Source organism: Onychostruthus taczanowskii, unplaced genomic scaffold (genome assembly GCF_017590055.1).
Source record: "Onychostruthus taczanowskii isolate IOZ18803 unplaced genomic scaffold, ASM1759005v1 scaffold3, whole genome shotgun sequence".
In the NCBI taxonomy this organism is placed as follows: Eukaryota; Metazoa; Chordata; class Aves; order Passeriformes; family Passeridae; genus Onychostruthus; species Onychostruthus taczanowskii.
The window spans coordinates 14,788,027-14,807,956 of NW_024500349.1; the positions used below are offsets into that span (position 1 = coordinate 14,788,027).

The window sequence follows — 19,930 nt, forward strand, 5'->3', positions numbered from 1 at the left end:
ACAGCCATGTGCTTGAAATAAGACTTATACCTTTGAATTAAAACAGGAAAGGAAAAAAAGATCAATTCTTTAGTATAAATCAAGTGATTTACTAAAAGTAAAACTACTTTTGAGGTCTGTGTTGATTTAAAAAAAGTCTGAAAAAAGCAACCCTTCAGAAGAATTGCCATTTTAACCCATGACACGGAAAAAACCAGACATCACTATTGGTTTTGTTAGGGTTTTGTTAGCATTTTGTAATTCTAATTTAGTTTCTCTTTAGTGCTCTTTTTGTACTGTTAGCATATCAAGTTTGTAAACTTTGTAGAGTTTGTAAATGCTATTAAATCTCTTGTCTTTGTGTATATTCTGCTCTACAGAGGAAGAACACAGGTGTCAAATTTTCATTTTTGAAGCATCATTGACAGACACAAAAATCAAGAGGTGAACACACTAAGTTCTTCACTGATAAAAAATTAAAGACCAATTTGTCAAAGAAAACAATACTAACATCAAGTTTCCCCTTTTTTGCTTAAGGTGAAGAATTTCTCCCACAGTTCAGAAACATATGGCTCACCAAAGAAAGACAATTTTTATTCTTTTGACCTTTCAGACCACTCACAGCCTTCTTGTAATTTATAGTTCTTTACCTAACTGTTGCATTTTCCTAGGGGCTGTCATTTCTATCCTTTATAAATTAAGATTCAGTGGCTGCACAGACATGTGTAGGTGAAACCTCTTCCAGCTCACCTGCTGTTGTTTCTTGTTACCTCACCCGCTAAGATTTCAGGCTCTGGGATCTGGCTGACCTCCTTGTCAGCTCAGCACTGTTTCCCACAGCTGATGTGGTTGTGGACGTTCTGCTGCTGTACTCAGCACAAGCCAAAGCCTCCAGGAGCAGAGATCAGTGTACCTGGAGTCTGTGTAGCTGCGTTTTGCTTCAACTACACTGTGTCTTTTCAAACACACGGAAAGGTTGCTGTGTCTCTACACAGCCTTGCCTTCCATTGGTGTTTGGCACTTCAGGGCAGCACACACTTTTTTCCCAGCAAATCAATGTAAACTGATGGGGTGGATGCCTTTGTCTATTACAATTGAAATTAATTATCCTTCATAGGATGCTACTCAAACTATTTTGCCATGTGAGGTTTTAAAGTGACCCTGTAAATGCTGCAAGTAACATTTCCTTCTCCACACAGAGGTCACAGAAAACCCACAGCAAGTCAAGTGGCTCTCTAGCAAACCTGGGACCACTTGTTATTTCACAAGCAAACATTGACAAATAAATATTTTTTTATAAACCTACACAAGTCACACGTGCACACACACACATAACCCAAAACCAAACCCCCAAAAACCAGAGGAGATGGTATTGTCTCTGCTTATACCCATGACTATGAGGTATTTGGAACATAATAAGCAGAATCAGATGAAATAAAACTAGAAATTGAGACTGTCTTTTGGGTAGATATCTTTCTCAAACATATTTTGTTGTAAAAATAATACAATTTTAAGAGATTGTGAGTTGCAGTAAAAACTATTATAATTTCCACATTAATCTCCATGCTTTATGCTCACCATATACCAATACCTGAAATACAACACACCACCAGGGTCCAACAACCTGGTTGGGAGCAGTAAATGATAGGAAGCATTTGCTTTGTATTTGTGATATTGTCAATAGCAACAGTCATTGCAATAGTCATATATCAATAGTCATTGCTATGTGGCTAATACCACCAGTAATTATTGTGAGTTCACTGGGGAATTCATATGAAATAAATGAACATGCTGTAAGCTATTTGTTGGGCAAATACAGTAGGATTTCATCTGTTTAAATGATTTTCACATGTTCACTATTAGAATCTTTTAGACAATGAAAAATCATTGTCTTTTTCTTTTCAGAGCAGAAGTATTTTGCCATAGTGATAATAATTTTTATTTATTTATTTATTTTGTCTGTGTGTCTTTGATAAGCACAGTTGTGGTTATAAGAATTTTGCATGGTGAGTTGCAGTGTAAAAGTCGATTTTAGCATACAAAATTCTCTGTTTCCCTAAAATAGAAAAAAGCAAGTAAAGCAGTTGTAGTACATGAATTAAAATTTGAAGATTCCATCCTCCTCTTCCTTTTCCAGCTGGAAAAGGGAAATAGTTCTTTCTTTTTCTTTTTTTTTTCCTTAGGACAGAAATACTTCTGCTGAGAACTATCTCCACACAAAAGCTTACAGAGCTGAATATGATGTCTTGTCTTATCACTTCTGAACAGACTCTGGAGTTTGAAAAGACTTCTGAAATTTGCTTAACTTGCTGTTTCCTAATATAATGAGGAAATCAATGTGTCTTGCTTTTAGAAATGCTGGTGGCTTCAGAATAATTTGAGAGTCAGCAAGGATAAGCAGAAATGAAACTGCAAGTACTTGCTCATCACTGAAATATCTGAGATGATTTAGAGATAAAAATGTGCTAATTTACTATTGTCAGAGAGAATATGTCATTCAGACATGTTCACTAGTCTGAGTGTTCTTTGAACAAGCTAATTCAGGCTTTGGGGGCTTCTGAATGAAACCTGAAGGGATATCCATACCCACCACGCTGCACTTGAGCAGGGCTGCAAAAGGGGACAGCAGCAGGGTAACAGCTCTGGGGAAGGAAATGCAGCAGTGGGAAGCATGAGCTCCTCAGTGAGCAAAGCCCAGACCTTCACTCCCACAAACCATCCTCCTCCTGGCACGCCTAAGCCCTGATAACTGGTCACTGGAGGAAATACAAATTGTTAGAGAATATATATATAAGAATATGCTTCCATGCTTAAAGAGCATCAACAAATGTATCATCATTGATGCTAAAGAGCATCAACAAATACAGTACAAAGGGAATTCTTTGAATAATGAAATGATTTGCCAAATACAATCCAAATGCACTTGTCTTTAGCACTGTGTATGCACCTTAGTATTCCTTAGAATTGTTGCTGAGGGTTTGGGGGAATTTTAGGTTGTGCGTGAAATAGAGAAGCTAAATTTCAGTTTGACATTCAGGTAATTTTCCAGTCAACTGCTACTGTAGAGGATTATTTGAATGAGACCACACTAATTTTAATGAAGTCCGAAGTTTAAATTAGATACAGCAGTACGTAGGTTTAATGCAGAAGTTATTTAAAATGACATTTTACATAGGGCTATTCACATGATTGCATTTTGATCTGGTTCCTCAACCAAAATTTTGTGAAAAAGCTTATTTCAGAATAACTGTTTTGATCAGCTTGAAATAGTTTTGCATTTTAAACCTTTTTTTAAAATTTATTTGCATTTTTCTCAATGTTAAAACAGAAACTTCCACTATTAAGAGAATAAAATGGAACACTAGCATTTTTTCTGAGTTTTTATTCTTGTTTCAAAAAAAATACTTTCTAAATTTAATTTACCCACAAATTTAAAGACCAGAGATTAATTACATGTACTTTAAAGCATAAATATTCTGTCTGTTTATAAAAGCTGTAACTAACTTTTTCATTTTTTTCTTTGCAGCTCTCTCTTATTTTGTTATTCTCCCTCATTACGTGTTGATGAACATTTTTCTATGATAGGATTTGACTAGATTCTTATATTTTTTTTGGAGAAATTCTATCCTGAGTATCAGCAATGACTGTTAAAATAGATCCACTTTTAACCATCTGAGACCTTTCTCCTGATCTTAATTTCACATGTACTGAAGAATGTTAACAAAACTGTTTTGTTTTTGTTTTTGTTTTTTTTTGTTTTTGTTTTTGTTTTAATATGAGGTTCTCAAACCTATTCACTCTGTACCTTCCCATGTAGACTCAAAGGATGCCCGTGTGTATTCTCAATGTCCTCTCATTCTCCACACCTGAGTGTTTTAGATTAGAAACTGAAAAATAATTAAAGGCTCTAGTGGCTGAGATGAAAATGGACATAAATCCTATTGGTTTGAGTTGAGAACTGTTTGTAGCCACGCTACTATTAAAAAAAAAATTAAAAGAATATTCTAAAATATTTGTCAGTGTTAATGCAATAACAATGCTTCCAGCATGGACAAATTCAGGCAGCCTTTTGGAATGTTTTATAATTCAAACAAACATAAAGGCAAATAACATCCTTGCCACTAGAGAGAGCTCTCACACTAAAATAATAGAACTTTGCTTTGGGCTCCTTTTTTTCGTAATTGAGGAAGAAATGTAAGAGGGAAAAAATTGTACCATCTGGACTCATGATGGGAAGATATGACCTGACAAAAAGAAGAGTCCAGAGGCTGGTTCCAGCTGGACATGGGGAGAGGGGAACATGTTGTCTTCATTCCTCACTGTGGCAGATTCTGCCTGGATCCCATGAAAGGGAGCAAGAAATGTCTGAAAGAAAATAGGTTTATTTTTCCACTTTTGGCAGAGAAAATTTGAGTTGATGGGACATATGGTTGTTGCTCCTGACTTTTCATTCTACACAGGCAAGGCCAAACAGAGTAAGAATTGTTGTGTGTTTTGCCATTTTTAGAAGTGGCCAATAACTGTCCCCAGAAGCAAACCAAGAAGAGCCATTAACATTATTCAAAGATGTCAATGTTTCTAAAAACATGGATGAAAAGACTGCAATAGCTTTTTTTATCTTAGCGGCCATGAACGAAAATCTGTGCTAAAGAACACCAGGAACAGAACTGGTATCTGCAGGAGAGCAGGTTGTAACTGAAAACTTCAGGGTGAGATGATGAAAGAGTTCAAGTTAAGAGAAAGGATATTTTTGAGCACAGTTTTGAGTACTTTAGTAAACCTCCATTCAAGAATGACATCGACTTTTGAGGAAACTGACACAGGAAATTTTGGATGGTATTACTTGTTATTTAGAGCAGTATTTAAAGTTCAGTGAAGTGTTCTGCATTTGATTAAGCTGCTAGAAGTAAACATTTCAAACTAAGGAAGAGAACATGTCTGGGGAAAGTATGGAAAACTTAGAGTCTCATGTGCCCGTCTTTCTCCTTCCTTTCCTCATCCTTCACATACAAAAGACGAACCTGAAATCTTTAAGGGCTTGAATGTCCTGATTTTGTGACTAAGGTTTTATTCTACGCTCTAGATAATGGAAACACGATAAGTTCTACCATGTTAGTCAGGTGTAATGTTATTTACTGCTTGAGAATTTATATTATTTCAGCCCTTTTAAATTAAACATATAATTTCAACAAGCTTCTGAAAGATGAGATACCTTGCATTCCCAGGGGATCAAAGAGGACTCATGATGGTCTTCTGTCAAATCCTGAGATTTCTTTACAAAAGCAGATATTCCAACAGAGAGATGAAATATTTTTTGTCATAAAAGGTGTAGTTAGTGGCATGAAAGACAGGCAAAGGAGTGTTAGAATCATTTATCTAAGAAGTTTCTTAATTTGGCATTTGTGTGAATTGAAACCCTTTTGAAATGACTTGTGAATTCAGTCATCTGTGCGACCAGAGACAACTTTGTAATTGTGTGCAAGGCTGGCTTCCTAATTACTCTGAGATCTAAGGCAATTAAAATTATACAGTTTCCCCTCCATCAACTTTCCTGTCTGAGAAAAACTTGCTTTGTTTTTTACCTCAAAATCTCAATACTCCTTAAGATACAGCAGCAGCCTAAAATAAGTTTAAGGAATTTTCATGTTCTCTCAGTGTTCCTTTTTCTCCCAGTTTAAAGGAAGGTATTTCAGCCTTCCTGTAAATGGCCTTCCTGTAAACAACCTACTTGTCATTTTCTTCCACTCTCTTCTATCTCTCTTTTGCTTGGATTCTGTTTCCATATTCAGCATTGTGTTACAAGAATATGAGTTTTGTGCCAATGAATAGTTCATATTATAGGAAGAAAGCAGGAGGTAACTGGACAGGTAACATTAAATGCCTATAAATATTCCAGGGTGTTCCTAGTTGCCCTTTCTTATGAACAAATCATCCCTTCATCAGTTCAACTAAGCTATTAAGAGCTGAAATATTTATTTTCTACATCTAACAACAGAATTGTTACTATTCTACTGAGAAATAATCTCTACCTCAGGCTTCAGTAAAGTCATTCAAGGACAGACGTTCCTTTTCACAATCAATTTAATTCAAGTCATTAACCAAGAAGCCCAAAGAAGTTTATAGACCTTAAAAATACAAATAACAGAGTGTGCTATGTCTTTAATTAGTAACACTCCAGATTTGAAATGATGACCTAGAGGTATATAACCCCATAGCCCATTACCAATCCCCTGAGCCACTCCAATCTCTCAGAAACCTTGTCCCCGCCTTACACTTCTAAGTAAGGTTAAGAAAGCCTAGGACAAGGTGGGGATTTTCCATTCCTTTTTATCTTTTTCTTATAATTTTCAACTGCCTTTCAAAATGCCTAAAAAAGCTCTATAGCTTGTGGTAAAATACAAAACATTTGAAAATCTGCTAATAATTAAGAAAATGTGGCTATCAATCCTGTTGTAAAATGTTTTTTTGGGAAATGTATTTGATAAATCTTATTCAATGTGAAAACTTTTATATTTTCTTTTTTTTTTGGGGGGGGGCGTGTTGTGTGTGTGTGTGTGTGTGTGTGTGTGTGTGTGAAACTAAATATAAAACAAATGCCACCTTTTTAGGATGAGATTAGTCATCTATTACTGTAGTGTTACCATAGTCAACATCATCTCTGATCTCAGAAAGTCTTACTAATAGTTGTTTCCAATTCATAAACATGGGGGATATAAAACTACAAATTTAAATTTCCTTTGGAGGAGATACTGTCCACTGAAAAAAAACCCTAAAAGCATTATTGTTCTTATGCCCTTAAACACAGCATCAAAAATTTATAAATTTTGAGCATTGCAGCGCACTTAAGAAATTAGTTCCTAGTGCACAGAAATCCTGGAAATTGACATTTACTTCTATTCTGAAGACAACCATCCCAGGATTTTATAAAATAAATAACTCAAATATATGCTCAATATATTTTTTTCAGCTTTAAAGCTTTGAATATGTACTGCAATACATTGCAGTCCACACTTTATATATACTCTTTTCCTTCCTTTTTCCAGGGGGATCACATTCAAAAATTTCTAATTCACTGTACACACAGTGAGAACTCACATTCAGTACTGCCAGGATGATATAATTTCTCTGTTTATTGAATCTAGCTTTTTTTTCTCTCTAGCAAGAATGTTAATAGCAGTGTCTTTCCTGATGCCATCAGATACATGAAGTTAACTGTGAATCTCTGTGAGAATTTTCAAACACCACCTCAACCATTAAAGGCTTGTAAGAGCAAGGGAGAAGCTCATAACTCCAGAGTGGATATGAAGGGCTTCAGAAAGGTAATTCATTGTCTCCTCCTGCCCTTCAGAGGAAGAATTTCATTGCTTGGGATGATGCTTGGAGGTCAAATATTTGTGCTGTTCCCACCCAGTCCAAAGAGTACATAAGAGGAGATAAGAGCAACACCAATAGTGAGATGTAGTTAGCTCCTGAACCGATAGTGGTACTTCAAACCTAGAAATTGCTTTTATTCATTTTTTTTGTTATTATGCTAGCTCACAGCACTGTATTATTATTGCCATCACTATTGCTACTGAGTTCCTTGGGCTTAGTCCTTGAGATTTATGATTTTTCAACATATTTACACATTAGTTAAAGATGTAGCTCTAAATAATAGAATGTAGAAGGAAGGGCAAGAGGATGGGGCCAGCCCTTGCAGTGGTGCCCAATGACACTACTAAGGATAAGGAATGATGGGCTCAAACAGAAAGGAAGGAAGTTCTATCTGAATACAAGGAAAAACCACTTTGATGAATGTCCTCGGTTGTAAGATGTGGTTTGGGTGTGTGTATTCTATTTCCAATGTGTTAGAGGTAGGGCAGTTATCTTCTGTTGGTTAGGCAGTTTATCTCTTCCACAACCAATCCTCCCTCTGGGAAATATCTTCTATAAATGGGCCATTGAGCCTCACTGCATGGCTGATAAAATTACATCATCCCATTGTGATGGGGGAGGAGCCAAGCATTCCTACCTGGATATAATCTGAGATCAGGAACACCACAGTCAGCTTTTTCCACTGGATTCCCAGAGGAAGACCAAGCCCATCTACACCACCACTAATCTCCAGAAGAAAACTACACCCTTCTAGAAGATCACTGCTTCAAGAGAACCACATCTGTCACTCCAAGAAGGCTACAGCCACCATTTAATTAGACTGCTACCAACACCCTGACTAGCAGGGTATCAGGTCGTATTCTGACTCTGTCAGTGTTGTTTTGTATTACTGCATTTTTTATTTTATTTTTATTTTCTTACCTAATAAAACAATTGTTATTCCTTCTCCCAAATCTTTACCCAAAAGCCCCTTAATTTCAAAATTATAATTCAGAAAGAGGGGGTTTACATTTTCCATTTCAGGAGAAACTCCTACTTTCCTTAGCAGACATCTGTCTTTTCAAACCAAGACAATGGAGCACTGGAGCAGGCAGCCCAGAGAGGTTGTGTAGTCTCCCCAAGATATTCAAAACTGACCTGGACATGAAAAGTGCAACCTGCTCTAAATGAACCTGCCTTAGCAGAGGGGTTCGACAAAATGATCTCCAGAGGTCCTTTCTGACTCCAACCATTTTGTGATTTTCTGACAAACAACAGATGTTTCAGGTTTCTCCATGAATGCTTTCTCTAGACACTATGGAGACAAATGCCCTTGGCCAACTGAAGCAGCTGCCTGAAGACAGAAGGCAATTTCAGCCCTTTAAACAGTGAAACAGCAATCTCAGTGGTTTCTGTTCTCTCTATTCCATAGTCTGTTCTTCCTTCTGGAACTGCCTTTAGATTTTAGATCTAGTCCTGATTATTGTCTCATCTTTGACAGTTTGCCAGGCAGGGTGCTTTGCCATATATTTTTACATTCTTTATGCTGCAGTTTGCTTATTCTGTGTAGAGTGGATTATTTCCTTTTTTTCCATGAGTGTCCATTGTCTGTATGGCATTGACAAAGCCAGATAAAGGATGCTCTTTTAATAGCAAAATAAGATTTAGGATACCTCAGCACAATGATCAAAAAGCCTGTCTGAATCATGCAAATCTGTTTCATTACAGTCTTTTTCCACTAAGTCTTTATGCCAGGAAGATCGTCTCAGAAACCTCAAAACTGAATAATTTGCAAACAATTTAGAATCTGCTAAGATAAAAGGGTTTGTCTGTTTCAGGATCTATTCTGGTTGATACTTTCTGTCACATTAATTTTGACATTATAATTGAATGGTTGGAAACCTGAAAGTAAAAGTGACATTATATTCCCTTTGAACATAAATTAAAGGAAGTGTACCTTATTATCACTAGGTATCTTGTTTAATCAATGTTATTCTTACTCCAAATTTTTATGGACAAGATACACAGTTACTAAATTGGACACTACAACCAGATACCTGCTCAGGGCTGGGGTGCAGCTAGGGAGAAGGAATTGAGACCATTTCCCTGAAGAGATCTGTTGTGTTATATATGTGTATTCTGAAGACAATGAAGTTTCTCTGGAGACATGCAGAAAAAAATTTCCAGTTCTCTTAAATTAACTAACTAGATTAATGTCTTTGGATCATATAAATGAAGTGATCAGAGGAAGAAATGTATGCAAATGAGCAATTTTTTGCTAGATACAACACTGTATCATCAAAACTCTATAAGACAACTTCACCCAGACAATAAGATTCTTACAAATATTCTGAATTTGTGACTGAACTAAACTGTCAGCTCATCCTCTAGCATCACCTCCCCATCTTACATGCCTTAGCAAAAGGGATAGGAACTGCAGATTCCACTGCTGTAGAGCATCATGATAAAAAAGATGTTTGTGGACTAGAAGTACTTCACTGGACAAAAAAAGTTGAAAAAATGGAATGTTTATGCTAGTCATGTGTTCATCTACATCACCAGCTAATTTTCCACATGCATTAGGAGAATTCTGAGATAACTGAGTAGCAAAAATTAGGTGAAACATCAGAAAAAGATTTCTATAAACAATATAGAAATACAACATTGATATTATCTTTATGTGTGACAGGAGAACTAATATATCTTGCCGTGGACCACAACTTCATTTTGCAGGATATTTCATAAAGACAAAACTAAAAAATAGATCATTACTTTTTAGGCATAAATCAATGAGAAAGCAAATGGAAGACAACAAGGAAACCCTGAGATAATATGCATTAACCTGAATAGTCCTGACAGGTAAATCATCCTTATTGATGGGTAACCTCTCCAATGAGTTCAGTTTTGAATTAAAATTTCTATTGAAAAAGAATTTGTTGTCCATATAGATTTTCAGGAAATCCATGGTCTGACATACATTGAAACTTCAAGTAAAATAAATGCTTAAAATATCAGTGCTGGAGTGATTTAAAAAGCATTTTAAAGCAGTGTTTTCATGTTCTATATTTGCTTTACAATCCTGAAAAAAATACTAACTCTTTATTTTAACTACTGATTATCCCTTTCTTCCAAATTAACTTCAAATCCTTTGCTCATATTGAATCAAAGTGACTTCAAACAGAAGTCCATTTATTAAATATTTTATTAGGTCTTTCATTATGTATGCTTGTAAAGATCTTAATAGAGATGTTAAGTAATGGAATTTTATAAGTTCCTAAAATTTCATAAATCTCCATAAATTTTCTTTTTATGAGAAACCTGCTTTCATAGTGTCTGATTTTTTATTCATATGCAACAAAAATGTTAATATACTGTAATTAAGCTAATATGATTTATCTTTTCACTCATTATATAAGTTAATTTTGTTCTAAAGAAATCCTGTTTTCGAATTCTCTCCAGCAATGTAGAATTAAAGTAATTATAGTTTGGCACAGGAAATTAGTCATAAAGGGCCATGATTTCTAAACTAAATGGAAGTTTTCACAGGCTGGATTAGCCATATACTTTAGAAAAAGGGAGAATATAAGGGAAACAATTTGCAGTGCAGATTATTCTTAGTGCAAGAACTCACCTTTTGGGTACAAATTCTTCAGATGATAAGTAGAATATTAACAGATCAAGAAGTTTGAATTTTTTAATCTATTTTATATTTGTCCTTGCTGAATGAGATTATTAAAATCTCAGGTTTTTTTCGTTGGTGGTTTGTTTGGGTTTTTTTGTTGTTTCTTTGTGTGGTTGGGTTTTTTGTTTATTTTTTGGCTTGTTTTGATATGTTTTTTAGTTTTTTTGAATTTTGAAACTGGGAAGATCATACCAGTGTAACTGTCCAGTTTCCTTCCCAAATCTCTGACTGATGGAAGAATATAGACAGCTGCACAAGTGTGGAAGTGCCCATTGAAGCTCGTGGAAGTTCTTGCACATAAATTTCTTAAACCAATGACTGTATGACAGATTTTATTGTGCTGCTAATGCAATATTTGCAGCCTCCATGACTCATACCATCATTCACTGAGATCTTTGAAGCTTCTGCATTGAAGTAGAGAGATCTTATCAATGTAACACTGGGCCTGGTGTTGATAAAGTGGGTACTGATGAAAATGAAATAACCACAGCAAAGGATGAGTCTGACTACTCAAGGCTACCTCCGTCAACTTGATATCAAGTGCAATGAAATGAACTCTCCTTTACCTAAAAAAAACTGGCAACAGAGCCCTAACTAGAAATGTTAAAACATGGCTAGAGGTCAGAGGATGAACATGGCACACTAAAACCTTGGCCAGGGAGAAGAGAACATAAGGAATGGGACTTGTTGGTTATAACTTGTTGTTGGTATTACAAGGTAACGCTCTCAAGAACTTAATAAACTACAATCATTGTCATCTACGTCTGAAAATATGCAAAATAAGTTAGAGTTACAGAATGCACTTCAAGAGAGCTGGTTAGGACAGTTCTAAAGGAAAACAGGACTGTTTATGAAATCTACTTTGACCAACACATTAAATAAAAGATTAAGGGAGAAAAAGGAAGTAGACTCTTTTTTTATTGAGAATTCAAAAGCATATTTGAAAGTAGAAATCAAAAGAAAACTAAAAATATCAAATTGATGATGGTTTATGTTGTTCAATGAAATTGAATGCTTCATGAAAGTTAATCCATGATTTTTTATATGAGAAGCTTAGAATAAGATGTCAGAGAGATGTAATTTCTATACATCTTCACACATGTATCTGTGCTTGAATAAAATACTCTAGTGCACAATACAGACATCATCTTCTGTAAGATCATCAGTCCATGACATCAATTATGCAATGAGGTTTCCCCTTGAACTTCTTTCCTCTATTATATTTTCATTACTACATTCAGTGTAGGAGTTAGGCTGGACAATTTTCTTGCTGCCATGATGGATGATTATGACATGTTATGAATAAGAGGTGATTAAATATAAACTATGTGTTGTCCATCAATGCAGTTATTATGGAGGCTTTGATATTAATATATTTTTAATTTCTCAGTTCACGGATGAAAGGATCAGCCAACATTAATAGCGCTACATAAAGGGATAATTTAGTAAGATACCTGGTGCCCTAATCCTGATTCAGACAAACTTCCCATTAAAATATGTGGAAATGGCAGTGTGACTAAACCCTTTAGTTTGGTCTTAGAGTCAGGGACAATCTTGTCCTATTCAACACAATAAGAAGTTTAATTCAGAATATTTATTCATATTAAATTTTAATCTTCCGTTTAAAGAATATGTTGAATATACAGTGTACAGATAATTTTCTTCTTGTTAAGAAGCATAATTTTTTTGTTTCTCTGCATTTTTGTCACATACTTTATCAATAAAGAGAAAAAGTGGGTGAAGAAAGCACCCTAACCAACAGCAAACAGAAACTTGACTTGCCTCTGTGTCTGCTTGCCAGCTTATGCAATAAAATCTACTGAAAATCATAATTTATAAACATTCTCAGAGAATGACTTAAAACATTTGTTGGTTGGGGTTTTTTTGTGTGTGAAATGATAAATTTTTTTCCACCTTTTTTTGCCTCTTGTGGTTTAGAAATATTAAGGAGTCAACTATACATTCCTGCTTTTTCCCATTATGTTTCTACTTTTTTTTCCTTTTTGAGTAACCACAGGCTATGGGACAAAAAGTTTAGTAATACAAATAAACTACAGAAAATTTTTATTAATTTTGTTTTCAAAGTTGATATTTTTATGATATTTTATTGTCTTCATTTTTGGTTTTACATTGTGCACTTAATACACTTTGACTACAGAAATTTCAGAAAGTGCTAAAATGCTGAGAAGACTCAGGATTTATGGAAAATATATAGTAAAACACATATGATGTGGTCAGATCATAGACTTTCTTTCCCTGGTAGACAATTCAGTTCAGAGCCAAGACTTTAAAAGAAAGAGGTTTTCTAGTTAGATGAGAAAAGGAAGAGAAAGGACACATGAAGGATATCTTCAGCTTCAGTGAGCTACGGGAGGGGAAGGAATAGTACAACGATGATAGAAAAAAATCCTTTTAAGTAAATGAATGTATTGCAAGAGCTAATTTTATTCTGTGGACAAAATTTGGTGACAACATTATTCACACAGGGTTTCAGACAGCCTATGGCACCTCAGTGAGCCTGAAGGAGCCTGCAGGGGGTCAGCAGAACAGCCCTGGTGACCTTCCTTCTTATCAACTAACCCTGATCAGTCTTTCAATTCATGCAAATAACAGATGCACTCCTTTATTTTCTATCTTGGATTTAAGGAGGACATAAAAGTAAAAAATTTTAACATTAGAAGTAGCTGAACCCAGAGATACATGAATGGCTGGTTTATACATTGACATGAAATTTTATTCACATATTATTGAAGAAAATGCTGGAGAGAGAAAGCACTTTGTCATTAGCCTAAAGTGAACAGGTTTTTGTTTGCCTAGGAATGGGGTATGTTTTCCACAAAGCTCCTTGTCAGTTACAAATTTATTCCTACTTTGTATAATGCCTGTCTCTACTTTTTGCTTAATATTATTCATTTCACATAAAAATAAATGCAGAAAAGGTGATTACAAAAGAAAAATAATTTGATTGAACTATTTTATTTCCTTCAAAGAAACTGTTTTCAAGCTATTACTGTACTTAGAAGAAGACTAAAGGGAGAAGAAGGGAACTTGGAAGAGCAGTCAATGGGCATAAGTAAGAGATCTAGAACTCAGAGAAGCTGGCTATTGTCTTACCCCTAATTTTGTTGAACTCAGAGCCAAATCACTAAAATAACAGAGCACTTGAATAAAAAAAAAATGCAAGAATTTAACCATATAACATATATTATCCATTTACAAAGTTGCTTTATCATCACAGTACACCAATCAAATTACTCCTCAGTGCAGAACATTTCAGCCAATTTAAATATAAAACATTAATGAAGTCACATGTGAGGGGCCAAACAGGGATGTTAAACAAATCTGGAAATCACAAATAGACTCTACTAAGTCTCAATCAATTTTTGGTTAATGGTATATTAAGTAGGAGTAATTATTCAAGTTAGGGGTTTCTTTGTACAAATTACACGTAATAAGCTTAATGTAGATGTGACATAGTTCCTTAATTCTAGCCATTAAGGAAAGTAGATTTAACTCCATTAAGTAACTTCACTTAAATATGACAATAGATAACTGTGGTCATTAAACTAACGACATCTGTCATCAAAGTTGATGTTACCACAATGCCATGCATGTGTCCAGAATAAAGACTCAGTCAGTATTTCTGTTATAAAGTGATCCAGGGGGTTGTAGCCTGGCTATTTTAAGGAATGGTGGAGAAAGAAAAATTTAGTCCACCCAAGAAAAAGGTTATTGAACAAGGTCTGCACCAGTAATGTCCATGGGCAAGTCTCTACAGTTTATCTGCATGTGGCAGAGCAGTATGAATTTTGATAATGTAGAACTGTGAAATGGCATTTAACACATATATGACTGCATCAATCTGTGCTTTAGAAAAACTGTCAGCACAGAACTCCTCAAAAAGCCTTATAGAGATGAAACCTGCACTGTTTAAATGCTCTCTCTTTGTTCTATTCTGAGTTCCTAGTCATCTTCAAAAAGAGGATTCCCAGTATGAAGCATTTGCTCCTCATACCTACAGACAAGCACAGATTAAGCACTTACACATTTCTAAACAGCAGCTAATAGCTTTTGGTGGAAATATGAGTGATGTGTAATAAGTCTGCAAACTGCAAGTAGCTCAGTTAGATATATCCTGAGGGTATATCCTACTGTCTATACATTCAGATTTACAGAATAACCTGCTGTTCTGCAGCTGAAGTTATTAGCTCAGCACTGAAGAAGTGCTGAAGTTCTTAGTATAAGATTCATTCTCTACTATTTTTGCACACTCCCAGTACATTATTTTTACTACTTCCTCAGTGATTGTGTCTTATCTGGTAGGAACAATATAAGTCATTGACTTTCCCTATTAGTCTGATAGAATTGGTTAGAGTACAGTGAAAATTACATTAAAGAACAGAGAAGATTAATTATGTTTTAAAGTCAGTAGAAATAATATCACTTGAAACCTATTCTGCAATACAGGATGGCATCTTCTGAATGAGTCTTGAGAGTAGAACACATCCTCTCTGTTCTCCCTGATGCCTTGTAGAGAACCCCTTTTCCAGCACCTCTGTCTACCCCTAAGCTTTTTCTGGCATTGCAGCAGCTTTTCTCAGCATTTGTGGAGGAGATGGGACTGGTAACTGTGTGTGCAGGACAGACCTGTTCTTGGGAAAGCAGTTTGCTTTGCTTGCTTGCCTGTTCTTGTGCAAGAATTAGAAAAGACAGTTCTTTTTTTTTTTTTTTTTTTCCTCTTGATATTTCAGCACTGGACTTAAGTTTTCTGATTTTTAGTTTTGTTCCTTTGAATTATTAAACAAAGGAAAAGCACACACACTGTTAGGAACACCTCTGAGACACACCAGCTACGGCCTTCCCTTTTTGCATTTCCTTTTACCCTTGCTCAGGAATTCTAAAAAGGATTTTCTTCTCTCCCCATGACAGCTCACTCCAGAGAGTGCAGCCTTTCTTCTACAGGCAGGGCCAGTGAGAACAGCCAGGCTCAAAGTCATGAGCTAAATAAAGTATCAGTATTTTTCACCAAAGAAGGAAGAGGGGAAATTGATACAGCCTTCGGGGTACAGTAACTGCTGAACAGAACTCTATGAAGAGACTGCTTTGCTTGAGATCTCTGGGCAATTCCTGCTGTTTTCTGGTGAGCAAGGAGGTAATAATTTATAATGCAATAAGAAAGTACTGCATGTTCTTTAAGCTCCCTTGTAAACAGCAAGTGAGAAACTGCTGGAATAAAACTGATATTGTTAAGAACAAACAAACAAACAAGAAATCTAAAAGCATTACAAACTATTTTAAAAATCAATTATATGGAATAAAAATGAAAATCACAGAACAATTTATCTGTAAGAATAATTAAAGTGTTTTAAGAAAGAGAAAAAATAATTATTTCAACGTTGTCAAAGCCCTGGGTTTGTTTAATTTTGTTTTTCTTTCTCAGCTGCTAGGCAAAAGAGCTAAATGGAAATGGAAACTTAACAAAGTGTTTTCACTTTCAGTTTATAATATATGATGAGGAGTAAGCAAAAGCAAGGAATGCTTTATTGATAAAAATCAATACAGGTATGAAAGTAAACATAAGCAAAACACATTCAAGCGGACAAGTGAATATAATTGTAGCTCTGGACTGCTAGAGAGGTTATTGATTTCTGCAGACAGGACCCTGTACTACACAGGGTACCACAAACAGCTTTTCAGATGATGATTTCTTTAAATGTAAAATCAAATGTCAAAACTTCTGCTAATCTACCTCAGTCTGTGAAATCACATGCCATAAAATGAAGGCCTAATTATAGTGTTTTCCATTGAAAGTTTGACAGCTAACATAGAGTAGAGCTAAATATCAAAAAGAAAGTCTTTATTTTACAAGTACAGATGAAAATTTAATGGGAGTTTGCATCCTAATTCACCGCTACTCTGGATAATGGAGCAGATGCCTTCAACACACCTCTATGTCAGTCAAATATGCCTGGAAACCTCATTGTGGAGTGTGCAGCCCATGAGCACTGCAGCCATATCAACAGGGCATAGCAAAAAAGAGTGCAGTACTATGGCATTTTTGATTAAAGCTCTGCTAGATCCCAAAAACAACATCTTGGTGCTCTCTGAAACATGACTTAGGTGTTTTGCATTTGCAATCAGTAATTCTATTTTAGATATAATTGGACTCTTCAAGAGATCCAGGGCATAGCTGGATAAAAAAACCCTCTTCACATAATTTTCTAGGTGTCAATTTTTGTGGAAGGTTTGAAAGAAGGGGATGAAAACTTGCTCTTCCACTTGGTGTCTCTCCTCTCAGAGGCCTTCAAAGCTGTCAAAATGCTGAAGATAATATGAGATTCCACTGGGGCAGTGAGGTCTTTCTGCCACCAACTCCTTGCATGTAGGGCAATAAAAACATATCACTTAAAAATATCCATAAACCCCTCAGGCTCATATCTGAAAAAAAGCCCAGTAAATAAACAGCTCTCCTAGAGACTAACAGGATGTTAGGATAACCTCAACTGTTCCATCTTTGGAGAAAAACACCAGGTGTGTTTTAGGTAGTTAGAGTTACATGGCATGTAGACATTTTGAGCTGTCTTTATTCTGCAGGTTTTCCAAGAACCTATCACTGTGCTCAAGAATGACATCCTTTAAACATTTTACACAGTTGACTTTACAAGGTGGACTATGATTCCACACAATAAGTTTTTTAATTTCTGATGAGAAATCTTATGGACAAGGTGAGGGAATTGTCAAAGTAACTAGTTTAAGTTAATTTACATGAGATTTTTTAATAAGGATACTGAATATGGGGTTTATAGATTATAAACCTTATGCAAAGAGAAATCAACCTTATTATATATAAAGACATATGGACTCAAAGGGTTTTTTTGCTGTTATTAACTCTGGTTTGGGTCAGATGCCATTTACTCTTGGCTTTCCTAGAGAATATGTCAGTATAGGAATAAGAAGTATGAGTCAAGATAGAGGAGGCTTTACAAAGACAGCACACATGAAATCTGAGAAATCAGGAATGATATGAACAATAGGTGTAAAAGGGTGCTGTTATTATAATAGGAAACTTCAGAAACATGTTTAAGGAGGAGCATTGTAAATATTATTTTAAATGTTCTTGGATAAAAATATTGTCTTCTGTATTTTTAGAACTTTGTAGAAGAAAAACAAACAAACAGGGTTTTTAAAGCATATTGTATATCTGCTATTGATGGGAAGGTGGACAAGTCACTGTAGGATAAAACAAATGCCAGAAATATGAGATAAAATATTCAGATAGGTGAGAAATCCATGTTTAATTGTTGGTAAAACAGAGCTGAAATGCTGGGTAAGCAGGAAAGGTAGTCTTTGAAAAACTGATGGATTTAGCAAGTGACTGAATGTGAAAAACAGAGCTAGAATCTGCAAATAATTGTTGCCAGTTTGGATGACTGGAGGGAAAAATAATCAGTTACCATGGGAGAATAACATGCAGAGGTAAAGAACACCTATAAAGGAAAAGTGCTTTTGGAAACAAATTTTTTGATGAATGGTATAAATATTTGGCTTTTGAGTCACATTGAAAAACTCCTTTCTAAAGAACTGAAAAAGTGCAATGGACTGACAGCTACAACTTACTACTTTTTCTTTTCATTTAAGATTAAAATGAAAGTCTGTCAGATTAAAGATTTTTCAATCTCTTCATAACAGAGACTGAAACTTTTCTAATCATATTCTTCAATAAAACAAAATCTATTTCAACAGATGTTTCAGAGGACAACAGATTATTAAGCAAATGTCAGGTCAAATAAAATTATGTGGAATGTCATATGAATGTGGGAAAATGTTACTTTTTTTCTTTTTAGTTCCATTTACATTTTCAGAAAACCATTTTTTTGTGCCGTTGTCTCAATCTTGAAGTAATTCTGAGGGCCCCTTGGCTAGCCCAAGGATTCTGTCCTCTGTGCTACTCTGTGAGAGTAGCAGAGTTTATTTCTGCAAAGGATGGGGCAGCAGAGCTTCTGGGGGGCAGAGTGGTTTTAGGACACCAAAAACATCTGGGATGTAGGGTTGGAAGGACCCAAGTTGGGGTCCAACTCTTCCAAGGTTGGAAGAGGAGTTTCAGGATAAGTGATTCGAGGAGCCTGGATGTAAAAGAAACAAGAGAAAACAAGGTCTGTGAGAAGAAGGGACTTGGGCATTATGTTCAGGCTTATGGGACATTTGGGTCTCTCTGAGTCCCAACAGATCTCAAACTATTCTCTTCTTTCCAATTTCCTATGTTTTTCACCTGCTCTCTCTAGAATTCACTTCCCAGCTGCCCCATCACAGCAAAGTCAGCTTTTCCCCAGCAAAAGCCACACAGCTGCCAGCATTGCTCATGTCTAAGGCAGAGAAACCATGAGTGCGGCCAAAGTGACTTTTGAAAATACTTCAGTTCTTCAGAATGCATCCCTAGGGGGATTTCTTTTGCATTGAAAGATTTAGGATTAGGGTTTAAAATGAATCAATTAATGATTCATTTAAATTCTTTTCAATCATTCATCCACTTCAGCAGGTTTTACCAATTATCCAGGAAAGTAATGGTCCCTTACAGTTAAAGGTGAGTGTTATTTGTGATTTTCTCTCTAACCACATGGGTTTCCTTGATAATGACTGATTGCAGAAGGGAATAACATGAGAATCTCTGTGCAAATGCAGTTATGATTATCTCCTGCCCTACTTTGCACTGAAGTAATTAAATATTAGCAAGACTGAAGCACTTCTAATGTAGTATAAAGACAAAATACTATTTTGTAACAACTTGAAGTGTGCTAACTATTCACACATCTGAAAGGCATTTCAACTCACAAAATAAACAGTAAATACTATCCCTGTGGAATTTTAACGTTATTTACTTACACTGCAAGAATTTGAAAATGCAAATTGTATATGATG

At 35.5% G+C, this 19,930-nt stretch overlaps 1 long non-coding RNA gene across 2 annotated transcripts in view; it reads left to right on the forward strand.

The window, feature by feature from the left end:
• The first annotated feature begins 16,081 nt into the window (after positions 1–16,081).
• The window catches only part of LOC121338119, a 65,643-nt gene continuing 61,794 nt past the window's right edge, over positions 16,082–19,930 (forward strand). For both annotated transcript variants that reach the window (XR_005952978.1, XR_005952977.1), the window contains exon 1: positions 16,082–16,166. This is a non-coding gene — a long non-coding RNA (uncharacterized LOC121338119). The remainder of the gene's footprint in view (positions 16,167–19,930) is intronic.